The sequence below is a fragment of the Sapajus apella genome, unplaced genomic scaffold, assembly GCF_009761245.1.
Source record: "Sapajus apella isolate SASKATOON/1434 unplaced genomic scaffold, GSC_monkey_1.0 scaffold106, whole genome shotgun sequence".
NCBI lineage: Eukaryota > Metazoa > Chordata > Mammalia > Primates > Cebidae > Sapajus > Sapajus apella.
The window spans coordinates 567,246-592,118 of record NW_022437046.1 but is presented as its reverse complement, the minus strand read 5'-3'; the positions used below and the strand labels follow the sequence as shown (position 1 = coordinate 592,118).

General features: G+C 42.2%; 1 protein-coding gene and 1 non-coding gene across 6 annotated transcripts in view; both read left to right on the top strand.

Moving 5' to 3' along the window:
* Window positions 1-24,873, top strand: part of STIM1 (stromal interaction molecule 1) — a 239,417-nt gene that overhangs the window by 42,241 nt on the left and 172,303 nt on the right. The window lies entirely within an intron of this gene.
* On the top strand, window positions 24,160-24,297 carry LOC116537131. The gene has a single exon (XR_004262972.1). It is a non-coding gene; the product is annotated as a small nucleolar RNA SNORA7 (small nucleolar RNA).

Genomic DNA, 24,873 nt, shown 5'->3' with positions numbered 1-24,873 from the left:
TTGTTTATAAGGGAATAAAAATGTCATCCCTTTCAGCGCTCTCCCAATTTTGTTGGCTCAAGGTCTTCAGAATCTTTGGGATCCACGAAAGCAATATAGGGGTATGTTTGTATGAATTCCCTGAGGCTATTATATGTTATTTATTTTGTCCCTGGTGGTTAGCCAGCATGGATGGACAGGGATGCTTAGTAAATATTTGTTTTTGAATGAATAAATGAATTTAAATTGCTTTCAGTATTTTAGCAAGCCTAATGGAAATTGTACATTTACCTACAATAAAAGTGTCTTTCATTTTGGTTTCAATTATACCAGTTTTGTGTGAATACTAGTTTGCTCATGCTGATTAGTTCTTTGACCGGCAGTTGATGGAATCATAGGACATAAACCTGCCCAGTGAGTGAATGACCTTGGACATAGGTACACAGCCAAAATAAGCAACTGGTAGCAGAGCCTGGTGCTTGAATGTCTATATGTTTACTTCCACCTTCTTGCTTATTAGCAATATTGTTTGTATATGATTGATAATTATATATGGTTGGTTAAAATCTGGGTCAACATTTTTTGTATGTGTTGTGAGATGTAGTCTTGCTGTGTCTCCCAGTCACCCCGGTTGGAGGGCAGTGGTGCAATCTCAGCTCACTGCAACCACTGCCTCCTGGGCTCAAGTGATTCTCCTGCCTCAGCCTCCTAAGTAGCTGAGATTATGGGTGTACACCGTCACACCCAGTTAATATTTATTTTTTGTAAATATGGGGTCAACATCAATATCTAAATAAGGTCTACATCATGTTGATTGAACTAAATCTTGAGCCGCCGCTGCCTCCTCCTCCTTCTCTGCTGCTGCTGCTGCTGCTGCTTCTCTTCTTCTTCTTCCTTTTCCTCTTCCTCTTCCTCTTCCTCCTCCTCTTCTTCTTTCTTCTCTCTTTTTTTAAGCTAAAATCTCACTCTGTCACCCAGGCTGGAGTGCAGTGGCACTGTTATGGCTCACTGCAGCCTTGACTTTCTAGCTCAAACAATCCTTCTACTTCCTTCTCCCTAGTAGGTGGGACTGCAGGTGCATGTCACCATGCTCAGCTAATTTTTAAATTTTTTAAAGTTTTTTCTTTTATTTTTTGTAGAGATGGGATTTTGCCATGTTGCCCAGGCTGGTCTTAAACTCTTGAGCTCAAGTGGCCTCCCAAAGTGCTGATTACAGGTGTGAGACACCTCGCCTGGCCTAATTTTAACATTGTAGAGATGGGATCTCACTATTTTTCCCAGGCTGGTCTGAAGCTCCTAGACTTGAGCAGTCCTCCCACCTTGTCCTCACAAAGTGTTTGGATTATAGATGTGAGCCACCATGCCTGACTCTTGAGTCTCTTCTAATCCGTAGCTTCCTCCTACTTTTTTTTTTTATTGTAATTTTCTATTGAAGAAACTGGGTCATTTGTCCTGTAGAGTTCCCTGATTTCTGGATTTTGCTGATTGCCTCCCTATGTTGTTATTTAAAACATTCCTATGTCCCTGGTATTTTCTGTAAATTGGTAGTCAGATCCTAAGATTTGGTCAGATTCAGGTGGTTTTTTTTCCCCCAAGAATGTTCAATCATATCTGATTTTCTCTTTTTGTGAAGTTAAAATTAATGAGTGGGCTTAAGTGCATTAGAATATTTCCTATGAGCTTTTTGTCTGATTATTTTAGGAACCATTGATATTTATCATCTGAATCCATTATTTCTTTGGAGACCTAATTATATATTAGGGGCTCCTAATTAGATTTAATTTAAAATGTATTTCATATATATAAGGTTTTTGTTTGTTTCTTTTGTTTTGAGACAGGGTCTGAGGTCTGGCTCTGTCACCCAGGCTGGAATGCAGTGGTGTGAGACAGGGTCTGAGGTCTGGCTCTGTCACCCAGGCTGCAATGCAGTGGTCTCAGCTCACTGCAGCCTCCACCTCCTGGGATCAAGCCATCCCCCAACCTTAGCCTCCCTGGTAGCTGGGACTACAGGCGCATACCACCATGCCCAGCTAACTTTTGTATTTTTTGTAGAGATGGGGTTTTGCCATGTTGCCCAGGCTGGTCTTGAATTCCTGAGCTCAAGTGATCTGCCGCTTCCTAAAGTGCTTGGATTACAGGTGTGAGCTACCATGCCCTGCCAATTTGAACTATATTTGAAAAATAGCTTCCGTTCTTTAAAAATAAGTCTTGAAAACTATTGTATTATAGCTGTTCTCTGACAGCACCAATTATGACAGGAACCAGGAACTATGAAGTGGGGACAGTGACTGTGACTGACTTGTAATATGTTTTCAACTTTTTTTTACTTCCTCATATTTGTTGTTTTTGGCTTACGTTCTTTCTCAACTTAACAGTTAAACTCTTACAACAAAAAGGGCCCACATGTTTTAACTTTTGAAGGGTGAGATGGGCGGACTGTCTTACCCTAGAGCCAGGCGCTTGAGGGAGGGAGTCCCAAGGGGTGGAGTGGGGGTTCTGCTTTAATGAGCAGAGGAAGTGGTTAAGTCCCTGGGGCCTATGCAGCCTGAACAAGAGCCCAAAAAGTGTCCTTGGAAGCATCTAAGACTAGACACTCTTAGCAGAGCATGGGCCCCTTTTCCTTATCCCTTATTCCACAGCCTTCACGGTCACTTTCAGTTGTCTGAAGGGCCTGGCTGATCAGGCTTTAGTTGAGTCACATCTGACATATTCCAGGCTCAGGGTTCTGGTAGCTTTGTTTAGGGCTGGTTCCTAGGAATCATGAGCTGATAACCTCAGGACAAAGAATGAAGGGCTCCTTGTTTTTGACCCTGTTCTTTTTTTTTGTTGTTTTTTTGAGACAGGGTCTCAATTTGTTGCCTAGACTGGAGTGCAGTGGCATGATCTCGACTCACTGCAACCTCTGCCTCCTAAGTTCAAGTGATTCTCCTGCTTCAGCCTCCCAAATAGCTGGGATTACAGGCGCTCACCGCCACGCTGCTAGATACAAAAATACAAATTTTTTGAATTTTTAAAAGTAGAGACAGGGTTTTGCCATGTTGGCCAGGCTGGTCTCAAACTCCTGACCTCGGGTGATCTGCCTGCTTCAGCCTCCCAAAGTGTTGGGATTACAGGCATGAGCCACCCCACCTGGCCAGCCCTGTTCTAAGGAAGGCCAAGGGCAGGAACCTCTTAGCAATAGCTTTGGCTGATCCTTGGCCAACAATACTATATGTGACTCTGGCCAAGAGAAGAACTGCTGTGGAGCACTTGGTGTTCTCTAGCCTTTGTGGAGGTCACAGGCAAACAGGGCAGGGGAGCAAGGCCTTAATTAGTTAGGGACTTCTGGAGCAAAGCCACTTGGCAGTGTCTCAGCTTCTTGGTGGGACTGGCTCCTTCTCCTAGTGACAGTGCGAATACTCCTTCTCTTTGTAGCTTTTAGACCTCTGAGAGATTGGTCTTCTTCCTTGAGCTTCAAGACATTTCTATGCAGTGTAGTTCAGGGCTGATTTTACAAGCTGGATAGGTGGAATGACAGAAATTCCTTCCATCCATGTAGTACTTTTTGGTCACTTACCCACATTTTATTTAGTTTCAAACCAACAATCCTGCAAGTTGTAGATGAAGAAATTAAAGTCCAGAAAGGAGATGCATTTAACTAAGTTTATATAGCTAATTAGACTCTGGATTCCTGGAATAGAGCTCTTTCTTCCATTATATGTGAGACGAGGGGAAAGGAGGAGAATGGGAAATAAAATTGTTTTATGTACTAGGCAATGTATAAGGTACTTAGTTTAGTTTTCTCACATTTTGTGGTAATTTTCTTCTTTTTTTTTTGAGACTCAGCCAAGTTTCAAAATTTTCTTTTTTTAATCTCTATTTTAATGATAGGGAAGCTGAGCTTCAGAGTGGTTGACTTATTCACGATCATAGAGCTAAGAAGTGGCTGAGCCTGGATTCAGATCTAAGTCTATTTGACTTCAGAACCCATGTCTTTCATCATTATACTATATTTCTCGATAGTTGTTTATTCTGAAACATCTTGATTGAGCTGCAGATAAAACACTAGGTGGGTACAAGGGATGCAAGGAAGCATAAAATTTAGTAATTTCTTACCTCATAGAATGTGTAATTTGGTGATACTCACTGCTATGACAGAGGCAGTGGTACATAGGGATAGATAGAGACATGGGGCAATGGGAACTTAGGGGGCCCCCCTAATCATTGGTGGGAGGAGAAGTTATCAGATAATTCTTCCCAGAAAAGTTGGTACCTTAGCTTGTCTTGCAATAAAGAGCATGGGCCCTAGGGTCAGCTTGCCTGGGTCTCATCACTGTAATATCATATGCTAGCTATAGTACTTTGGGCAAGTTACTTAACCTCTCTGTGCCTGCTTCCTCATCTATGACATGGAAATTATTGTAAAATCAATCTCATAGAGCTGTGTGAAGATTAAGATCAGATAATCTATGTTGAATATCTAGCAGCTTGCTTGATACATAAGCTCTCATTAAGTGTTAACCATTATAACTATCACTATCTAATCTGTGTTTCTACCATGTCCTGCTCAAGTTGGGACAAATGAAGCTAGGTAGGCTCTCTTAGGGCTGTTACTGTCAATAAAGTGGAGGTTTTGTCTAGAGTGATTTCAAAATATTTCTTTCAGGGCTAAGATTCTGTCAAAGTAAAAACTACCAAGTTAATTGTTTCCAGGAGGGCAACTGTCAAGTTACTTTGTATCTCATGACAACCAAATCTGGCTTGAGTTTCCTAAAGCCATCTCTGGTGAGCCCCTGGAAATGCTACCTGATAAAGGCTCCTCTTTATTCTGCTGCCTTTTCATTGGATCAGCTGAACGCTGGCCTCTTGGAAAACTGGTCTATTTCTCTCCTCTTCCTCCAAGCTTATTGTGGTGGAGAAAATAATGTAATTTTAGTAGTCCTGGTATTCTTTACTACTTTAGGGTCCTGTCTAGACTGGGTAACTGTGGAATAGCAGTACTTTTATATATTTGTACAGTTTTTTTTTTTTTTTTTTCCCCCCCGAGACAGAGTCTTTCCCTCTGTTGCCCAGGCTAGAGTGCGGGGGTGCGATCACAGCTCACTGCAGTCTCCTAGGTGCAAACAATCCTCCCACCTCAGCCTTCCAAGTAGCTGGGACTACAGGCACATCCCACCATGCCTGGCTAATATTTTTATTTTTTGTAGAGATGGCTTCTCACTATGTTGCTTAAGCTGGTCTTGAATTCCCAGACTCAAGCAATCTTCCCACTTTGGCTCCCCAAAATGTTGGGATTACAGGCATGACCTACTATGCCTGGCCAAGTGCATTGGTTTAAAATATAATAAGTGTTCTGGCTAGGCACAGTGGCTTTCACCTGTAATCCCAGCACTTTGGGAGACTGAGGCAGTCAGATCACTTAAGGTCCGGAGTTTGAGACCAGCCCTGGCCAACATGGGGAAACCCTGTCTCTATTAAAAATACAAAAATTAGCCAGGCATGGTGGCGCATACCTATAGCCCCAGCTACTCAGGAGGCTGAGGCAGGAGAATCGCTTGAACCTGGTAGGTGGAGGCTGCAGTGAGCCAAGATCACACCACTGAACTCCATCCTGGGTGACAGAGCAAAACTCTGCCTCAAAAAAAATAACATAACATAACATAACATAACATAACATAACATAACATAGAAGTGTTCTTCGGAATGTCAGTATCACGTGAAATGGCATTATTATTGTTACTCAGTAAAAGATCTTTGAGATCAAGCTAGGAAAAGCTAGGAGGCTTTAATATGATAAGGAAAAGTATGCAGGGTTTCCTACATTTTTCTGAACATGTAATCCTTTTGTTATCCTCAAAAAATACCTATTGACTTTTTTTTTTTTTTTTTTTTTTTTTTTTTTTGACAGAGTCTTGCTCTGTTGCCAGGTGCCAGGCTGGAGTGCAGTGGCGCGATCTTGGCTCACTGCAACTTCCGCCTCCCGGGTTCAAGCAATTCTCCTGCCTCAGCCTCCCGAGTAGCTGGGACTACAGGCACGCATCACCACGCCCAGCTAATTTTTGTATTTTAGTAGAGACATGGTTTCACCATGTTGGCCAGGATGGTCTCGATCTCTTGACCTCGTGATCTGCCCACTTCAGCCTCCCAAAGTGCTGGGATTACAGGCATGAGCCCCCTCGCCCAGCAAAAAACACCTATTGACATTTTATAAGATATCGATGTTCCACAGAACACAATTAGGTAAATTAACACAGTGTGGCCCTCTGCTTTTTTATTAGTATGACTTGGAGGAGTTGTATGACTAGCTGTCCTTTAGCTGACAAGGTACCTCCATGGCTCCTTTTCAAAAAGAAAGTGAGTTACTTAATGAGAACTTATTATGTATCAGAAAATCTCGTAAGTGTTCAACATAGATTAATCTTTATGTTTACAACAGCCTTATGAGATTGCTAATATGATTTTCTCCATGTTGTTGTAGAAAGCTAGAGATCTTGGTTAATCTGCCAGTCCCTGGTTATGTCTCAGACTCAATGGTAGGAGATTTAGCTAATTGGGCATTTATTGTTGGCCTAAGCCTTCTTCATTTTTTCTTTTGAGATAGCGTCTTGCTCTGTGCCCAGGCTGGAGGGCAGTCATGGCTCACTGCAGCCTTGACCTCCTGGGCTCAGGTGATCACTTAAGGTCAGGAGTTCGAGACAAGCCTGGCCCCAGGCTCCAGCCTCCTGAGTAACAGGGACTACAGGCATGTGCCACCATGCACAGCTAATTTTTGTATTTTTTGTAGATATGGGGTTTTGCCACATTGCCCAGGCTGGTCTCAAAATCGTGAGCTCAAGCAATCTTCCCACCTTGGCCTCCCAAAGTGCTGGGATTACAGGTATGAGCCACTGTGGCTGTCCCCCAACGTTTCTTAAACATTTATTGTTCTGGGGTAATGGGGATGTAGTGATGGAAAACCAGACACTGCCTCATGGAACTTAATCTAATAGAGATGATTAGATGTGAGTGTGGATGTGTAAGTTACAGATTGGGACTTTAGTAGTTAAGGGAAGGCAGATGTTTTTATGAGTTACTGTAGCTTCCTGGAATGGTGTATCTTAACTAGTCCTTAAAACTCTGTTTAAAGTTTATATACTGCAGAAGCTCAGGGAGGCATTTAGATTGTGAAAATGACCTGAGTGAAGGTAGGAGTGAGCATAGGGCAGCCGTCTCCAACCTTTTTGGCAGCAGGAACCGGTTTCACGCAACACAATTTTTCCATCGACCAGGGTTCGGGGTGGGGATGATTTTGGGATGAAACTGTTCTACTTCAGATCATCAGGCATTATATTCTTGTAAGGAGCACACATGTGCTCCTTATTCCTAAATTCCTTGCATGTGCAGTTCTCAATAGGGTTTGTGCTCCTGTGAGAATCTAATGCTGCCACTGATATGACAGGAGGCAGAGCTCAGGCAGTAATGCTCGCTTGCCTGCCACTCACCTCCTTCTGTGTGGCCTGGTTCCTAACAGGCCATAGACTGATATGGGCTGCAGCCTGGGGCTTGGGGACCCCTGGCATAGGGAATAGAATGCTCGGGAGAAGATGGTATCCTGTACTGCTCTTAGGCATGATACCACCTGTGAGACTCTACTGAAGGCGTTAATTCCTTGGCAGCCGAAGGTAGCATTGCCAGAAGGAGGAGCTGGGCAGATGGCAATTGGTGTTGTGGATAGAGGCAAAGGATCATAAATAATGGTCAGAAGTTAAAGGATTGGGAGCTGGTGGATTATGGAATGTGAAATGGGACAGGGCAACATTTCACATCTCAGGCTATGAATGACAGTCACATCTCAGGCTATGAATGACAGAGGGATTTGGAACCTGAATATGTTTAGAACTAAATATATAATTTATTTAAGTACTTACCACATGCCAGGTACTATTCTTTACATTTTTAATGCTAAGCTTATTTAATTTTTATTAGTAGTTTATTTAGATTAGCTTATTTAATCTTTGTACCAACCCTGTGAGAGTAGGTATTATTATTTTACTGTTTGAAAGATGGGAAAACTGGGGCCTAGAGAACTTAAATAACTTGCCCAAACTCACATGGCTAATAAATGGTAGGTAGAAGTGGGGATTCAGGCCCAGGTAATAAATGTTCAGAGTCCTTGTTCCTAATCACTGTGGTATACAGTTTTTTTTTTTTTTTTGAGACGGAGTTCCGCTCTTGTTACCCAGGCTGGAGTGCAATGGCGCGATCTTGGCTCACCGCAACCTCCACCTCCTGGGTTCAGGCAATTCTCCTGCCTCAGCCTCCCAAGTAGCCGGGACTACAGGCACGCGCCACCATGCCCAGCTAATTTTTTGTATTTTTAGTAGAGACAGGGTTTCACCATGTTGACCAGGATGGTCTCGATCTCTTGACCTCATGATCCACCTGCCTCGGCCTCCCAAAGTGCTGGGATTACAGGCGTGAGCCACCGTGCCCGGCCGGTATACAGTTTTAAGCAGTGAGAAGTCATTATAGATTTCTGCCTAGTGAAGCAACTTGTTTGTATGAAGGACAATTTCCCAAGGCTTGATTAAATGCAAGAAGACCAGCCACAGGGTGTTGTATAACTGTCTCAGTTGCTGTGGAAGATGTATAAAGGTCTTGGAGTTATTTCACAAATTACTTCCTGAGATGGCTCTGGCAGTTGGCAGTCCTACCTATCAGCTCAGCCTATTTTATAAATAATTTTCCAAGGAATTTTAATCTTCAGGAAGCTCTCCTCTTTCTATTGAACAGGCTGTTCCAGGCATAGGGGCCCCAGGAATCAGGTCAGAAATAGCTCTTGTGGGGTCACAGTCTATCTGGAAGCATTTGCAAGAGGGGAAGTTGAACCTATTGAGACTTCCTGTTGTCATTAAAGTTTGCTCTCCTGCTATAGGAGGAGTATACCCTATTAGGACTGGTAGTCTGGTTGCTTATCTTGAGAGGTTGGGCAAGTGGGCTGGGGTGCAGAGATGTGAAAGACATATTCTGTGTCCATGAACAACCTGCAGGTTGACTCCCATAACAAGTGCACTCTATACAGTGTCACGAGTGCTACAGTAGAGGAAGAACATAGAAAATGTGCTTGGAGAAAAAGGAAGGAGGACCTAAATACTTAGCAAGAGACTCTCAGGGAAGATGCCACCCTCTAAGGATGACCAGGGTTGTGCCAGATAGAGTGCCCTGAAGCATATTCTGGGCAGTGTGATTGTGGAAGGGCATGCCATATTCAGTGAATGACGAGTTGTTCCCTGAACTGGAGGTTGGACTACTTGGAGGGAGTAGCATGAGATGAAGCTAGATGTGTGGGAAGGGCCAGATCCCGAATGACCTTGTATTTTATGGTAACAAGCTTAAATCTTACTGGAGTTGAGCTTTATTGTCAATATTTAAGATGGGTGTGACATGACCAGAGTGTTTTTTTAGGAAGATCTCTTATATGCCTGTGCTTAGGATGAATAGATTAGAACTAGAGGCAGGGAAGCCTGCCAGAAGATTTGCAGTAGCAGATGGTGAGGCTGGAACAAGGTTAGTGATCATGGGGGTTGGTTTAAATTGTGTGACTAAAGGATGAAGGAGGTAGTGTTGGGTGACTGGGCATTACTATGATGCTGTTAACACATGGAATACAAGAGAGAGATCTGGGGAAGTTAATGTTGGTTTTGAGATGATTATGGGTGATATCCATTAGAAAATATCTGGTAGTTGCGGGAGAAGACATGAGTTTTGGAGTTCCTGAGAGAGGTAAGAATAGACATGGGAATGATGACATCTAAGAAATAGTGGAGACTGTAGAAGTAGATGAGATCCACCTGAATAAAATTTATAAAATGGGGAAAGGAAGGGGGTTGAGGATAGAGCACAGAGGAACTCTGGTATGTATAGACAGAAAAGTTAGGGAAGGAGCCTGAGGAGGGGCAATCAGAGAGGTAAGAGAAAGTACTATCTGAGAAACCAGGAATGGGAAGGGTTTCTTTTTTTTTTTTTTTTTTTCCTGAACATAGCTGTAAAACTGTTCTGAGAAGAGAAGGGTTTCTAAAACAAAGCAATAGTGTCTATTGTAGTAGAGAACAAGTAGAGTGAGCCTCAAATGAGGCTACTGAGTCATTGGAGACCGTGGTGAACAGGAGTTTCAGTGGAGGGGTGGGGACGGAAGCTAGACTATTGTGGCTTAGGGAGTGAGTATGAGGCGAAGATCTAGAACAAAAGACTTTTTTGAGAAATGTAGTTGTAAGGGAAGGAAGGAAAGAGGATGATATTTTGAAGAGGCAGCAGAGGAGGCAGGTTCAAAGATTTTATTTTTTTTAAAGGTGGAGGGGTAGAGTGGAGACCTGAGCTGATATAGGTTGAAGGGAGAAGAGACTGAGATGTAATGTAGCTAGTGAAGGTGCCACATCTCTTTGAATACTCCATATTATTGTGGGAGTCTTAAACTGTGCTGTGCTGCTGAAGCCTGCAGTCACTAGAGCATGGGGCAGACAAGGGAGACCTTGCCATTCATAAGTAATCATAGCACCGTTTATTGAGTAACTGCGGCATGCCAGGCATTTTTCTAGGTACATCTAGATACATTAGACACATCTCTAATGCTCACCACAGATCCCAGAAGTAAGTATTGTCACTATTTTCCAAATGCAGAAACAGACGAGTTAAGAAACATTCAGCTAGTTAGTGGTGGAGCCAGTTTCAGCCAGATTTTTAGAACTCCATGGTGTATTCTTTCTGCTTCCTAGTGCTATTTTTTTTTCCATTAAATGGAGTTCAATGTTGAAACTCTAAAGAGGGCCCTTGCAGGGGGAAGGGGATGGGTGGCCTAGAGGGACAAAGGTAGAGCTCTGGAGCTGGTCCTAGCCTGGAGGGAGCATGACTTAATCTCTGGGATAATGGAGGAGGGTCTTGGTCTGGCCTTACTCTACCTTTTCTTTACTTTGCCAGTGGCTCTGGGGGTTTCAGGCTTTTATTCTATTTTTCTGCATCTTTCTGTAACTTCTTACCAGGACCCCAGAGGCCCCAGCTGCTGTGTGCTATGGACTGTTACAGAGGAAAAAAAAGGATCAGCCTCCAAGCCCAGAGGGGCTTGTTCTTTTTGACAAGCTACACGTGAGGAACTGCTGAGCTGTAGCATGGCACTCTCTTTGACACAGTGGTAGGCTTCTTCCTAAGTATTTTTTTTTTTGAATTGAATAATTTTGATTCAGTAGAAAGAGCAAATCACTGAGAATTAGAAGACATGATTTCCAGTCTAAGTGATGAACTAGGTTGCCTCAGGAGAGTCATTCTCCCTTTGCATATTTACTTGACATAAGGTAGGGACTGCATTTTACCATCGTTATATCCTGAGCAGCTGGCACATGGCCTGACTGAATAGGTGTCCTGAATAAATTTATTATGGAGCTAATTAATCTGCTCATATATTAAATGATAGAATTGGACCTTTTGATTTCTAAAGATTTGTCTAATTCTAAAGTGTATTGTTCTATGAGGGCTTATGATGTTTTAATTATAAAATAATAAATACTGTTACTTACTTAGCACCTACTATTTGCTAGGCGTTGTGTGAGACTCTTTACATATTTATTTTATTTAGATGATTTAAAAAAAATTAAAATTTTGTCTTTGTGCTTTAGAAATACTGTGGTCTCTTAGGCTATAAGCTCCATGAGGACAGTACCAATGCCTGTTCACTGCTGTAGACTTAATGCTGAACATAGTGCTAGGCATGTAATGGATGCTCAGTAAGTTTTTGTTGAAACAAAGGAATGAGTAGATGTCTCACCATCAATAAGATAACAATCCTTTAAGATAGGTACTATTAGTCCCATCATTTGGATAAGAAAATTGAGGCTAAAAGGTCACAGAACTAGTAAATGGCTGAGAGAGAAAAGATTCAAACCCAAATCTAACTGTTAAACTGGTACCTTTACCACGGAACACCAGTGTGGCTTCATTTATCTGATGTTTTAATTGCAAATTTGAAAGGAAGGAAGATGATAAAGAAGGATGCAAGAACAGAGAGTAAAATTTTTCTTGAGGTATGGGGACAGGGTTAGAAGTTGGGCACTGAAATTTAAAAGTTAGCAAGTATCTCTAATACCTTAAGAATAAAAAGGGGTTTATAAGCTTGGGAAGCTGGGGGGAAAAAGAATAAAAAGGGGTTATAATGGCAGTTACTATTCACTAGGAACTTTGTTTATTGAATATCTCATGGCATTACACGTCCACTTACATAATTTTAACTATCATCTGTTTATTGACAACTCAAATTTGTGTTTCCAGCTTAGATTTCTCCCTGAATTTTAGACTTGTATATCTAACTTAACCTTTTAATTAGATATCTAATAGGCATTTAAAACTTAACAAGTTTTACTTACATGGAATCTGTCAGCATATCCTGTTGGTTCTACCTTTAAAATATATCCAAAATCCAGATACTTTTCATTACCTCTGCTCCTACCACCCTGATCTGAGTTACCATCATCTCTTGCCCCTTCCGTCCTTCTCTCCCTCCCTTCCTTCTCTCCCTCTCTTCCTTCTCTCCCTCCATTACTTCTCTCCCTCCCTCCTTTCCTCCCTCACTCCTTCCCTCCTTCCCTCCCCCCTTCCTTCCCTCCCTCCCTACCGCCCTCCTTCCTTCCCTCCTTCCTTCCTCCCTCCCTCCCTTCCTCCCTTCCTTCTCTCCCTCCCTTTCTTCTCTCCCTCCTTCCCTCCCTCCTTCCCTCCTTCCTCCCTTCCTCCCTTCCTTCTCTCCCTCCCTTCCTTCTCTGCCTCCCTTCCTTCTCTCCCTCCTTCCCTCCCTCCCTCCTTCCTTCCCTCCCTCTCTCCCTCCCTCCCTCCCTTCCTCCCATCCTCTCTTCCTTCTCTCCCTCCCTTCTCTCCCTCCCTTGCTTCTCTCCCTCCCTTGCTTTTCTCCCTCTCTTCCCTCCCTCCCTTCCTCCCTCCTTCCTTCCCTCCCTCCCTCCCTCCTTCCTTCCCTCCCTCGCTCCCTCCCTCCCTCCCTCCCTTCCTTCCTTCCTTCCTTCCTTCCTTCCTTCCTTCCTTCCCTCCCTCCCTCCCTCCCTCCTCCCTCTCACTCTGTAGCCCAGGCTAGAGTGCAGTGACGTGATCTTGGCTCACTGCAACCTCTGTCTCCCAGGTCCCAGTTCAATCAATTCTCCTGCCTTAACCTCCTAAGTAGCTGGGATTACAGGCAAGTGCCACTATTCCCAGCTAATTTTTGTGTTTTTAGTAGAGATGGGGTTTCACCATGTTGGCCAGACTGGTCTCGAACTCCTGACCTTGTGATCCACCCGCCTCAGCCTCCCAAAGTGCTGGGATTACAGGCATGAGCCACCATTCCTGGCTCAGAGTGATCCTTTCAAAATGTAAATCCAAATCATATAACTCTTCTGTTCAAAATTGTTCAGTGGCTTTACAGATTTCTCAGGGGAAAAGCCAAAGCCGTTAGAATGGCCCACAAAGTCACATGTGACTTGGCTTCCAGTTACCTGTCTTAGCCTCATTTCCTCTCCACTTGCTTATCCTGTCCCATTGGTTTTCTTTACTATTTGAGCAATAGAGACAGACATACTCTTGCTTCAGGGCCTTTGCATTGGTTCTTTCTTCTTTCCGTAACTTTCTGCATGGCTCATGCCTTATTTCCTTCAGATCGTTTGGTGAAATGTCAACTCAGTGAGGCTTTCTCCAATCATTCTATTTAAAAATAACAATCACTCCTCCACAGCATACTGTAACCTCTTTCTCTGTTTTTCATGACAGCATTTATCACCATCTGGCGTAGTTATTGATTAGGCTTTCACTTTGCCCCCTACTCCCTGTTAGCTCCATAAGAGCAGGGATTTTTGTTGATGGCTAAATCCTTAGTGCTAGAATACTGAGTGGCACATAGCATATACTTAGTAAATATTTGTTGACTGAATAAACAAATGATTGGAAAACCTTTTTAGGCCAGGTATATTTCTTGATGCTTTATATATATTTGTTTACTTTTCTTCATAACAGTCTTGCAGGATACTACTATCATTCTCATTTTACGAATGGGTAAAGTTATTGGCCAAGATTGCATGGCTAGAAAGTTTAAAGCCTAGGTCTATTCTGCTTAATATATTGTCAAGCTCAAATAAAATATTATAGAAGGATGGCTTCTAATTATTGTTGCTTTGCTGCTGAATGGAGTGTGTAAACCACAAGCTTAGAAACCAGAAGAAAGCTGAAATCTGAATTTCCTGAACTGGCATTGCTCATTCACTCACTTGGGAGCAAAGTGATGTTTGTGACTGTGCTATACCTGGAAGCCTAAAATACACCTGGAAAAAGGCCTTTGTGTGAGTTCTTCCTGAGTACCACTGGACACACATTTGGCTTGCATACACAGAATGTGAGGGGGGTTTACGATGATTGGGAAGTTTTTCTCCCCTACCAACTGGGGTTGTCAGGGAGAAAAACTTCACTAGTTGGGGATAGTATTAGTATTACTTTGGGCCAGTTGCTTCATGCCACTTTTCTTTCTTGAGTTCAGTGCCAGCCAAGGCCAGGGTGCAAATCATTCTCTGGGTATACTGAGGTATGACTTTCTCTTTGGTATGATGATTGGGGAGGGTAAGGCCAGAGCTGATCTCAAAGTAAGTTGAAACTGGGATCAGTGATGTCTCCAGGGTAAAATGGGGGTGGGATCAAGTGCTGTTCCAATAGAACTTTGTCATTTCAAGAATTCTGTCAGAAAGAAGGTGAGGGAGAATAAGGTCTGGATCCAAATTCCCAGCTGACTGGAGGTATGGGTGTAATATATCTCCCTCCTAAGTCCCAAGTACCAGTAACTTTGGGGTGAGGGGCCTGGTGAAGTCCTGGGCTTATGAGAGACCCAGGCAGAGAGAGCAGAAGCAGATGTATTTGGTAAGGCTATTCTCAGTAATATGACAGAAGTAGAATAGTAGGAAGTGGAAAAAAGTGATCTTGTGGTATTATATGGTCAATAACATATGTAGAGTAGAGTGAATAGTGAGGCATGGATTAGAGTGGTACCCAGAGTGAAATGAGACTGGGATCAGAGCTGTTTCCAGGAAATAAGGAAAATATGAGAACTTTCCCTAGGGTGAGATACATCTGTGGGAAATGTGTACAAGGTGACAAAATCATTCCCATGGTGAAAGAGAAAAAAATGTTTGAGCAACCATGAGTAGGAAGGGAAGCATAATGAGAGGAAAGAATTTTAGGGCAACATGTTTAGGAGATGAGGCTAGGGAAACAAACAGATGCCAGATTATAGAAAGCCTTGTCTATCTTCTTAAGGATTTGAGACTTTTTTCTATGGGCTATGCAGAACCACTGAAAAATTTAAAATAAGGGATAGACATGGTCAGATTTCCTCCTGGTCATAATGACCTGTGTTCCTAGGGGAGCTGAGGTCAGGAAAGGTTAGAAAAGAGTATGGCAGTCTAGGGACTCTAGGCAGATGTTTGTTGAAAGCCAAAAGTATCTGGCATATCCATATGAGCAGAGATGCCAGAGGACTGGATGAAGCCTGACCTGAGTGAAGTCAGCAGAGGCTTTCCTGGACCTCGTCAAAAGCTAAGGTCCAGCTGGGCATAGTGGCACATGCAGTCCCAGCTACTCAGGAGGCTGAGGTGGGAGGATTGCTTGAGCCCAGGAGTCCAAGGCCATGCTAGGCAACATATGCCACCTTGTCTCTTAAAAAAAAAAATTAGAACTAAAAACCTCTGTGGATGCACGACACTTGAATGTACTAAATGCCACTGAATTGTTTACTTAAAAATGGTTAATGTTATATGAATTTTACCTCAATAAAAGATTAAAACTAAAATCAAACTAACAAATCTACAAATCTCGTCCTGCCTGAGTCTGTGGGATTTGGCCAGGGTTTGCCTTTCTTCTGTAAGGTCTTGGCTTCAGTGGTAGCACTGGGGAGATAAGGATAGTATTAGGTATAACAGCAAGGATGAGACTCCAAGGCAAGTCTCCTTGTCCATCCTTCCACTTGGCTGCCAGAATCTTTCTAATAAGTCAATCTAATTGTGGCCCACCCCTACTCAGAAGTCTCTATTCTTTCCTATTTCTCGGAGATTCTTAAATCCAAGCTTCTCAGTCTGGTGTTCCTGGCATTCTATGATCTGGGTTCTGCATATTGTCTTTTCAGCAAACATTTTTCTATGCTTTTACTCATGTTTTTCATTTTCCTTGAAATGTCTCCTTACCTTCTTTTTAAAATTGTTTTTGTGGCCAGGAGTGGTGGCTCACGCCTGTAATCCCAACATTTTGGGAGGCTGAGGTGGGCAGATCATGAGGTCAAGATATCGAGACCATCCTGGCCAACATGGTGAAACCCCATCTCTACTAAAAAATACAAAAATTAGCTGGGCATTGTGGCATGTGCCTGTAATCCCAGCTATTTGGGAGGCTGAGGCAGGAGCATTGCTTGCACCTGGGAGACGGAGGTTGCAGTGAGCCGAGTTCGCGCCACTGCACTCTAGCCTTGCGCCTGGCAACAGAGCAAGACAGTGTCTCAAAAAAAAAAATTGTTTTTGTTTCTTTGAGACAGTGTCTCACTCTGTTGCCCCAGCTGCAGAACTCAACCTCCTGAGCTCAAGTGATCTTCCCACCTAGCCCTCTTGAGTAGCTGGGACTATAGGCATGTACTGCCACGCCCAGCTAACTTTAACAGTTTTTTGTAGAGATGGGGTCTCCTTGTGTTGCTCAAGCTGATCTCAAACTCCTGGGCTCAAGTGATCCTCCTGTCTCGACCTCCCACAGTGTTGGGTGTGAGTCACCACCCCCGGCCTACTTACCCTTTTCTATCTAGCAGACTCTTCATTATATGTCTCAGTTATCTTGCTGCATTGTGGTTGCTTTGTATGTGGTTGCCACACAAGATTGGAAGTTTTTTAAAAACAGAAACGCTGCTTTTTTTTTTTTTCTTCTTTTTCTTTTTGGTTTTGTTTTTAATTACAGCCATTCTAGTGGGTGTGACATGGTATCTCATTGTGGTTTGAGTTGTGTTTCCCTAATGACTAATGATGTTGATCATCTTTTCATGTACTTGTTGGTCATTTGTATGTCTTCTTTGGAGAATGTGTATTCAAGTTCTTTGTCCATTTAAAATTAGTTTTTTTGTTTTTGTTATTAAAATTCCTTATATATTCTGGATACTAGACCCATAATCAGATGTATGATTTGCAAATATTCTGTCCCATTCTATAGGTTGATTTTCACTTTCTTGATGATGTCCTTTGATGCATAGTAGCTTTAAATTTATTTTTATTTTTTAGAGATGAGATTTTGCTATGTTGCCAGGCTGGTCTCGAGTTGCTGGGCTCAAGCAATCTACCTGCCTCAGCCTTGCAAAGTGTTGAGATTAATAGGCGTGAACCACTGTGCCTGATCTAGTTTTAAATTTTTATAGATTTTAATATATTCATCTTTTTTTGTTGTTGTTTGTGCTTTTGTGTTCTATCTAAAAAAAATCTGGCTGGACCTGGTAGCTCACACGTGTAATCCCAGTACGTTGGGAGGCTGAGGCGGGTGATAACCTGAGGTCAGGAGTTCGAGACCAGCACGGCCAACATGGTGAAACCCTGTTTCTTTTTTCTTCTTTTTTTTTTTAGAGACAGGGTCTCACTCTGTTGCCCAGGCTGGAGTGCAGTGGCTATTCACAGGCGCAATCCCGCTACTTATCAGCAGGAGAGTTTTGACCTGATCCATTTCCGACCTGGGCCGGTTCACCCCTCCTTAGGCAACCTGGTGGTCCCCCTGCCGAACTTAGTGCAGACACCCGATTGGCATAGCGCACTACAGCCCAGAATTCATGGGTTCAGGCAATCCTCCCACCTCAGCCTCCTGAGTAGGTGGGACTACAGGCATGTGCCACCGCGCCGGGTGTGAAACCCTGTTTCTACTAAAAATACAAAAAGAATTAGCTGGGTGTTGTGGTGCATGCCTGTAATCCCAGCTACTTGGGAGGCTAAGGCAGAAGAGTCGCTTGAACCCAGGAAGCAGAGGTTGCGGTGAGCTGAGATTGTGCCGCTGCACTCCAGTCTGGGCAACAGAGATACATCTCAAAATAAATTAAAATAAATAAAATAAATAGAGATTTAAAAAATCTGTTGCCAAAGCCAAGGTTATGAAGATTTACTCTGTTTTATGGGTTTGTTCCTATGTTTTACCTCTAAGACTTTTATGGTTTAGTGCTTATATTTAAGTCATTAATCCACTTTGAGTTAATTTTTGTGTGTAGTGTAAATCTCTTGAACTTTAAACCCTTGAATATATGCCAATCCAGTCAGTATTGATTTTATTTTTTAAAAATTGAGATAGAGTCTTGCTCTTTTGCCCAGGCTGGAGTGCAGTGGCACAATCTTGGCTCACTGCTAACCTCTGCCTCCCAGGTTCAAGTGATTCTCCTTCCTCAGCCTCCTGAGTAGCTGGGACTACAGGTATGTGCCACCACGCTCAGCTAATTTTTTTGTATTTTTAGTAGAGATGGAGTTTCACTAAACCATGTTGGCCAGGCTGTTCTTGAACTCCTGACCTCAAGTGATCTGCCCACTTTGGCCTCCCAAAGTGCTAGGATTACAGGCATGAGCCACTGCGCCTGGCCAGTAGTGATTTTTAAGTCTTCACATCCCAATAGGTATGGAAAGGTGGTTTGACAATGTAAAAGTCTGTTGGTTGAAGCTTCTTTTGATAGGGGTAGTTTAGAAGACATTTCCTCCTCCTTGGATCTGATCCACTGATGTGCATTTGATGGGTTTAGGGGCAACTTTGAGAGTAAGGCCACTGACTTTCAGGGCTGCCAGTCAGTTGGATGACACACCCTTATGTACGTGTAGTGAGATGCTGTGCTATTGGCTTGTCTGTATCTCAGCCTGTGAGGAAAGGGAGCAGGGTGAGGCCTAATTGAAACAAGGCAAAGCTGGCAGGGGTGAGGGGAACAATGTAGTCAGGTAGCAAGTCTGTACTGAGCCCAGTCAGGTTCCCAACCCTGTGTATGGCTTGCTGACAGCTGTGCAAAACAGTAATGATTAGTGAGGCGATAAGGAAATTGGAGATGGAGCCCTTGATTTCAAGGTGGGTGGCTTAAGACTCATCACTTCTCTCAGAGCCCGAATGTCTTCGATTATAGAATGTGAATGCTGACTTCACAGGGTTTCTGTTATTTTTTGAGACAGGGGTTTGGCTCTGTCGCCCAGGCTGGAATGCAGTGACACCATCTTGGCTCACTGCAACCTTTGCCTCCTGGGCTCAAATGATCTTCCCACCTCAGCTCTCGAGTAGCTGGGACTGCAGGTGCATGCCACCACACCTGGCTAATTTTTGCATTTTTGTAGATACAGGATTTTGCCATGTTGTCCAGGTTGGTGTCAAACTCCTGGACTCAAACGATCACCCACCTTGGCCTCCTAAAGTGTTGGGACTACAGATGTGAGCCGCTATACCCAGCCTTGTTTTGTTTTTGAAGATGAGCTGAAGTTATCAGTGGAAAAGCGATTTGGAAACTATAAAATGCTATGCAGATTTGGGAATGTAATGGGGAATTAAGGACAAGACTAAGTTTTCTGGGAGTTTTTAAAAAGATTGTTCTCATGACTATGATTCTCAGAAAAGGTTTGAGGCTTATTGACTACATGGTTGATTTTCAATTTTTTATTCAAATAATTTTGCATTTGTTGTAACTCTTTCTTTTGCAGGTAACAGAAATACAATTCAGACTGACTAACTCGAGAGGCACTTTATTTACTGAAGTAACTAAAAAGCCTAGAAGTAGTTCTATTTTTAGACACAGCTACATACAGGGAATTAAATGATGTCATTAGGACTCACTGTCTCCCACTTTGGTTCTGCTTTCTTTGTATTGGTGTCATTTTTAAGCAGGCTTTCTTCCATGTAGTGGCAAAGAAAGATATCAGATTTGAATGTACATCCTACCAGCTTACTGAAAGATCCAACAGGTCGGGAGTGGTGGTTCAAGCCTATAATCTTAGCATTTTGGGAGGCCAAGGCAGGTGGATCACTTGAACCCAGGAGTTTGAGACCAGCTTGGGCAACATGAGGAAATCCCATCTCTACAAAAAATATAAAAATTAGCTGGGCCTGGTGGTGTGCACCTGTAGTCCGAGCTACTCAGGAGGCTGAGGTGGGAGGATTGCTTGAACCTGGGAGGTCAAGGCTGCAGCGAGCAAAGATCAGACCACTGTACTCCAGCCTGGGAGACAGAGCCAGACACTGTCTCAAAAAACAAACAAACAAACAAGCAAACAACAACAACAAAAAAACACCAAGAAAGATACAGCATAATACCTCTTTCTGATGGTGCTGGTGGTCCTGGGTATGCTTTTAGCTTGTGTCATATGCCCATCCTCAAGTAATCACTGTGGCCAGGAGAATATTGGCCTTTAATTGGTCAACAGAGTTTTATTCTACTCATGGAACCCAGGAGTCAGGGTCAGTTTCTCTGGAACCACGTGGATTGAGAGTAGGAAAGAGGTGGTTCCCTAAGGGAAGAAGATCAAGGTATATTTACAGAAAGAAAGATTTGGGAGGTAGGGAAATAGTTTTAAGTCAACAAAATTCATAGATGTTCACTACATAATTAAGCCATTTTGTTAAAAAAAAAAAAGAAGTTTGTTTTCAACATTTAACACTCAACAAAAGTAGAGTTCTACTTGAAGCAGCTATTACCAGGAGACCTGGACAGGGGATGGGGGGAGAGGAGGAGTCTACAGAGCATAATTTGAAAACTGCTAGACAGTTTATCTATTGAATATTTGCTTGAGGTGAAATGGTGCTTGATTCCTTTCTTCCCATCTTTCTGACATTTTATACTAGAGATTGTATTTTCCTTCTAATTGGGCAAAGGGTGGTAGGTAGCAGAGCCAGTCATTATCTGGGATTGAAGATGCCAAGAATTTTTCTTAGCCCCAACACCAAACTATGTTTTTTTTTTTTTTTTTTTTTTTTAAGAAGCCATGAGTCTTTCAAATTTAAATAGGGACTCATAGAGAATAGGAATAAGTTGCTTTATAATGTGTTGGTTAATGTAAGTGATGAAATGTGTTTGTATCCTTAGCATTTGGCAAGGACTCTATATGGTACAGTGTATAAGCTGTGAGCTGGATGGATTCTGTATTGTAAATTGAGTGAGGATGAAAGCTGCCCTCACATGCTATCCAGTTTACCAGACAGCCAACAACCATTTGATTTTTTAAAAAATTGAAGTAAAAATCACATAACAATTTGGTGGTGGCACAGGCCTGTAATCCCTGCTACTTGGGAGGCTGAGGTGGCAGGATCCCTTGAGCCCAAGAGTTCAAGACCAGCCTGGACAACATAGCAAGATTCAGTCTGTACAACACATTAAAAAATTAGTCAGTCATGATGGCATGCCTCTTTAGCCTGTTCTACTCGGAAGGCTAAGGTGAGAGGATTGCTTGAACCCAGGAGTTTGAGGCTGCACTAAGCTATGATTGTGCCAGTGTACTCCAGCCTGAGCAACAGAACAAGACCCCTGTCGCTTAAAAAAAAAATCACATAGCCGGGCGTGGTGGCTCACGCCTGTAATCCCAGCACTTTGGGAGTCCGACGCAGGTGGATCCTGATGTCAGGAGATCGAGACCATCCTGGCCATGGTAAAACCCTGTCTCTACTAAAATATAAAAAATTAGCTGCACGTGGTGTGTAGCTATAGTCCCAGCTACTCAGGAGGTTGAGGCAGGGGAATCGCTTGAATCTGGGAGATGGAGGTTGCAGTGAGCCAAGATCTCACCACTGCCCTCTAGCCTGGCGAAATAGCAAGACTCCATCTCAAAATTCACATAGCATAATACTTATTATTTTAAAGTGTACTTTTTTATGGCGGGGGAGAGATGAGGTCTTGTCATATTACTCAGGATGGTCTAAAACTCCTGCCTTCAAGCAATATTCCTGCCTCAGCCTCCCAAAGTCCTGTGATTATAGGCATGAGTCATTGTGCCCCACCCAATTTAGTGGTTTTCAACAATTTTGTGTAACCATCATTACTATTTAATTTCAGAATATTTTTATCACCCCAAAAAGAAACACTTAATGACCCATTAAGCAGTCATACTCCCTCTTCTCTATCCTCTGGCAACCATTAGTCTACTTTCTGTCTCTATAAATTTGCCTATTTTGAACATTTCATATAAATGGAATCATGTCTGGTTTCTTTCACTTAGTATGATGTTAATGTATATATTTATCTTCTTACTTTTCTATGACACTTTTTAGAAGTAGAATTATCCCACAGACTTACCAAGTGGTCATTTTCTCTATCCCCAAGTGTATAATTGGGATTGACAAACTCAGCAGTTAGAGTAGCACCCATATTGGATACTTGACTGTTGAATAAGAGGTGTCATAGTGGGGAAGGCTAAGTGGAAGCCTTGAAACTACCCCCTGCTCTCCTGGCCAAGACAGTGAATCAAACCTAATAACACCTTCTGGGACAGATGGTGGAGATTAGTGCTACTCTTAAGTATCTTTTTTTTTTTTTTTTGAGATGGAGCCTCACTCTGTTGCCCAGGCTGGAGTGCAATGGTGCAGTCTTGGCTCACTTCAACCTCCGCCTCCTGGATTCAGGTGATTATCCTGCCTCAGCTTCTCAAGTAGCTTAGATTACAGGCACCCGCCATCATGCCCAGCTAATTTTTGTCTTTTTAGTAGAGATGGGGTTTCACCATGTTAACTAGGCTGGTCTTGAACTCCTGACCTCAGATGATATGCCTGCCTTGTCCTCCCAAAGTTCTGGGATTACAGGCATGAGCCACTGCTCCTGGCCTACCCTTAAGTATCTTAAGATGCAGGATGTTGGTCTCATTTCCTATCTATATTTAATTCATTAGTCTTCCCCTGTAAAACTGGATTGATACAGAGAATGACTGGACTTCAGTAAGTTTAACTTAGTATCCCCAAATGTGGCTGCTATAATGGATTTGATAACTTTACTAGAGCAGGTTATACTATAATATTTGGCTGTTGATTTGGCAAATGAATTTTTTTCTGTTTCAATCAGAAAAAAGGATTAACAACCGTTTGTATTCATGGGAAACATATCAGTATTCCTTTATGGTTTTTCCCAGGGATATGTAAACAATTCTACTCTGTTCGTCATAATATAGTCAGAATTCTTGACCATCTGGCCATAGAATATCACTATGATATATTACATTGACAACATCATGCTAATGAGACTGCATTAACACACTGGAGGACTTGGTAAGATGTGTGTGCTCCACAGTGGATACTGTCACATTCTTTGCCAAACTGGATATATTTGGTTTAAAATATGTCCACAAATTCTTTGATATTCCTTCCATCAAGTGGTGGAGTCTAATTCCCCTCCCTTTGAGCTGGACCTAATAATTTCATTCTAACAAATGGAATAAAGTGAAAATGATAGTGTACAATTTCAGAAATTAGTTCATAAAAGGTACTACAGTTTCCTTCTTGTTTTCTCTCTGTCTCTTGGATCATTCACTCTTGAGAAGCCCATTAATATATTGTGAGGACACTCAAGAAGCCTATGGAAAAGGCCATGTTGAGAACTGGTATTTCCTGACAACAATCAGCATGGACTTGGTGGGAATGTGAGTGAGCCACCATGAAAGCAAATCCTCTAGCCCTGGTCAAGCCATCAGATGGCTATAGCCCTTTTAAAATGTTTATTGTTTTAAGCAACTAAATTTTGGGGGTCATTTGTTATGCAGTGATAGATAGTAATACACATTCCTACAAGCAGAATATGAGAATTCTATTTGTCTGACCTCCTTTTCAGCATCTAGCATTTCCCTATCTTTTTCATGTTAGCCATTCTGATGAGTGCACAGTGTTGTCACATTGTGGTTTAATTTGTTTTTCTGCTGTGACTAAAGTATACAACATCTTTTGATACATGTATGAATATCTACAGACACATATAGATATGTATATATTTAATATCTAGATTTATTATTTTGTGATAGTATTTGTTCAAGTTTTTTGCCCAATTTTCCATTAGGTTGTTTATCTTTTTTTTTTTTTACTAATTTTTAGGAGTTCTTTCTGTATGCTGGATATAAGTCCTTTGTCTTATATGTGCATTATGAATATCTTTTCTCAGTTTATCAACCTTTTCCTTTATGTGTCCTTAGCCCTTTTTGTGTTCTGTTGAAGAAATCTGACCTCCTGGGATTGTGTCTGGAGAGTGCTTAGTATTCTGCCAGCTTCACAAAGTGAGGGAAAGCAAGCCTGGCAAGGCACCCTTTCCATTCCCACCTTGCTCAGTAGCTGGTGATTGGAAGGCACTCTGTGACAGTGTTCAGTCCTTGGGCAGGAAAACCTCCTTTAAGGATTTTTCTTTTTTAACTGGATCTGCTTCTTTTCTAAAGAAAAAAAAAAAAAAGATAATTAAAAAAAAACCCAATTCTTTGCCTATTCCAAGTTCATAACAATTTTCCCATAATTTTTTTCTAAAAGCTTAATTGTTTCACCTTTCCCATTAGATCTGCAATCCGTCTGAAATTGATATTTTTGTGTATGCTGTGAAGTAATGATTCTAGGTACATTTTTTTTTCTTCTGTGGATAATCAATTGATCTAACACCATTTACCAAAAAAGCTCATTCTTGGGCCAGGCACAGTGGCTCATGCCTGTAATCCTAGAACTTTGGGAGGTTGAAGCTAGTGGATCACTTGAGGCCAGGAGTTTGAGACCAGCCTGGCCAGCATGATGAAACTCCATTTCTACTAAAAATACAGAAATCGTAAAAAGAAAAAAAGATAAAATAAGAAATATATAGCTCAGTAATTTCACAGAAAAATAAAAAAAAAATAAGAAATACAAAAATCAGCCACGAATTGTGGTGTATGCCTGTAATCCCAGCTACCTGGGAGG